Below are 3,527 nucleotides of genomic sequence, written 5' to 3' on the forward strand. Positions count from 1 at the left end.
GCCCTAAACAAACCACTAATTTCCTTTCTGGTCCTATAAATTACCTAGTCTGGAAATTTATATGAATTTTGTTTTCAAGGCTCATGACATGTATCAGCACTTCATTTCCTTCTACTGCTAAGTAACATTCCATTGTATACATATACATTTGGTTTTTATTCATTTGTTTGCTGATGGACATTGATTTCTTTACACCTTTTGGCTATTATTCCCCTGGAGAAGGAAATGGCAACCCACTCCAGTACTCTTGCCTGGAAAATCCCATGGACGGAGGAGCTTAGTAGGCTAACAGTCTATGGGGTCGTAAAGAGTCAGACACGACTGAGCGACTTCATTTTCAGCTGTTATAAATAATGATGCTATAAACTTCGTATTTAAGGTTTGTGTGGACATATGTTTTCATTTTTCCCCCCAATAGTTATCTAGGAGTGGAATTCCTAGGTCCTATGGTGACTGCATATAATTGATTGAGGAACTGCCGGACTGTTTTTGACAGTAGCTGCACCATTTTACATCCCAACCAACAATGTATGAGAATTCTGATTATCTGCTTCCTCATCAACATTCTTTCTCTCCAGATTTTTATTCTAGCCATCCTACTGGGTGTGATGTAGTATTTATGTGGTTTTGACTTGCACTGAAAACTAATGGTATTGAGCCTTTTTACCATGTGCTTCTTGGCCATTTGTACAACTTCCTTGGAGAAATGTCAATTCAGATTCTTTGCCCATTCTTAACTGGGTTATTATCTTTTATTATTGAATCTTAAGGGTTTTTAATTGTATATACAATTTGTACATACAAATCCCTTATCATATATCAGATCAGATCAGATCAGTCGCTCAGTGGTGTCCGACTCTTTGCGACCCCATGAATCACAGCACGCCAGGCCTCCCTGTCCATCACCAACTCCCAGAGTTCACTCAGACTCATGTCCATCGAGTCAGTGCTGCCATCCAGCCATCTCATCCTCTGTCATCCCCTTCTCCTCCTGCCCCCAATCCCTCCCAGCATCAGAGTCTTTTCCAATGAGTCAACTCTTCGCATGAGGTGGCCAAAGTACTGGAGTTTCAGCTTTAGCATCATTCCTTCCAAAGAAATCCCAGGGCTGATCTCCTTCAGAATGGACTGGTTGGATCTCCTTGCAGTCCAAGGGACTCTCAAGAGTCTTCTCCAACACCACACTTCAAAAGCATCAATTCTTCGGCGCTCAGCCTCCTTCACAGTCCAACTCTCACATTCATACACGACCACAGGAAAGACCAGAGCCTTGACTAGATGGACCTTTGTTGCTAAGTAATGTCTCTGCTTTTGAATATGCTATCTAGGTTGGTCATAACTTTCCTTCCAAGGAGTAAGCGTCTTTTAATTTCATGGCTGCAGTCACCATCTGCAGGGATTTTGGAGCCCAGAAAAATAAAGTCTGACACTGTTTCCACTGTTTCCCCATCTATTTCCCATGAAGTGATGGATCCAGATGCCATGATCTTCGTTTTCTGAATGTTGAGCTTTAAGCCAACTTTTTCACTCTCCTCTTTCACCTTCATCAAGAGGCTTTTTAGTTCTTCTTCACTTTCTGCCATAAGGGTGGTGTCATCTGCATATCTGAGGTTATTGATATTTCTCCCGGCAATCTTGATTCCAGCTTGTGCTTCTTCCAGCCCAGGGTTTCTCTTGATGTACTCTCATATATATGACTTGCAAATATTTTCAACCCCTCTATGGGTTATATTTTCATTTTATTGATGGTGTTTTGTGAAACACAAAATTTTTAATTTTGATGAAGTCCAATTTATCTATTTTTCTTTTGTGGTTTATGCTTTTGGTCTCATATCTAGGAATCTGCTGAACATGTCATGAATATTTAGCCACATGATTCCTCCCAAAATTGTTATAGTTTTAGCTCTCACGTTTAGGTCATTGATCCATTTGGAGTTAATTTTTAAATATGCAGTGAGATAAGGGTCCAATCTTATTCTGGTTAGTAAGAGACTAACCCAGTTACCTCTGCATGGTTTGTTGAAATGCTTTTCTTTCCTCATCAAAAGGTCAAGGTACCCTTATCAGAAATCAGTTGACCACAGATGTATTCAGTTCCGTTCATTTCAGTTGCTCAGTCGTGTCCAACTCTTTGTGACCCCATGAACTGCAGCACACCAGGCCTCCCTGTCCATCACCAACTCCTGGAGTTCACTCAAACCCATGTCCATCGAGTCAGTGATGCCATCCAGCCATCTCACCCTCTGTCGTCCCCTTCTCCTCCTGCCCTCAATCTTTCCTAGCATCAGGGTCTTTTCCAATGAGTCAGCTCTTCATATCCGGTGGCCAAAGTATTAGAGTTTAGGCTTCAACATCAGTCCTTCCAATGAACACCAAGGACTGATCTCCTTTAGGATAGACTGGTTGGATCTCCTTGCAGTCCAAGTGACTCTCAAGAGTTTTCCAACGCCATAGTTCAAAAGCATCAATTCTTCAGCGTTCAGCTTTCTTTATAGTCCAACTCTCATATCCATACATGACTACTGGAAAAACCATAGCTTTGACTAGACGGACCTTTGTTGACAAAGTAATGTCTCTGCTTTTGAATATGCTCTCTAGGTTGGTCATAACTTTCCTTCCAAGGAGTAAGCGTCTTTTAATTTCATGGCTGCAGTCACCATCTGCAGTGATTTTGGAGCCCCCCAAAATAAAGTCTGACACTGTTTCCACTGTTTCCCCATCTATTTCCCATGAAGTGATGGGACCAGATGCCATGATCTTAGTTTTCTGAATGTTGAGCTTTAAGCCAACTTTTTCACTCTCCTCTTTCACTTTCATCAAGAGGCTTTTTAGTTCTTCTTCACTTTCTGCCATAAGGGTGGTGTTGTCTGCATATCTGAGGTTATTGATATTTTCCCCAGAAATCTTGATTCCAGCTTGTGCTTCTTCCAGCCCAGCTTTTCTCATTATGTACTCTGCATAGAAGTTGAATAATCAGGGTGACAATATACAGCCTTGACGTAATAATCTTTTCCTATTTGGAATCAGTCTGTTGTTCCATGTCCAGTTCTAACTGTTGCTTCCTGACCTGCAATTAGGTTTCTCAAGAGGCAGGTCAGGTGGTCTGGTATTCCCATCTCTTGAAGAATTTTACAGTTTATTGTGATCCACACAGTCAAAGGCTTTGGCATGGTCAATAAAGCAGAAGTAGATCTTTTTCTGGAACTTTCTTGCTTTTTTGATGATCCAGCGGATGTTGGCAATTTGAACTCTGGTTCCTCTGCCTTTTCTAAAACCAGATTGAACATCTGGAAGTTCACGGTTCACATATTGCTGAAGCCTGGCTGGAGAATTTTGATGTATGCATGAACTTCTTTCTTAACTTTCAACTCTATTTCACTGAAATATATGTTTATCCTTACACTTTACCACACCATTTGATTATTGTTACCTTATAGTAATTTTGAAATCTCTTACTTGATTCTTCTTTTTTAGCATACTTTTGGCTATTCTGGGTTCCTTGAAAATCCATATGCATTTTAGAATCA

The sequence above is a fragment of the Bos mutus genome, chromosome 12, assembly GCF_027580195.1.
Source record: "Bos mutus isolate GX-2022 chromosome 12, NWIPB_WYAK_1.1, whole genome shotgun sequence".
Lineage (NCBI taxonomy): Eukaryota > Metazoa > Chordata > Mammalia > Artiodactyla > Bovidae > Bos > Bos mutus.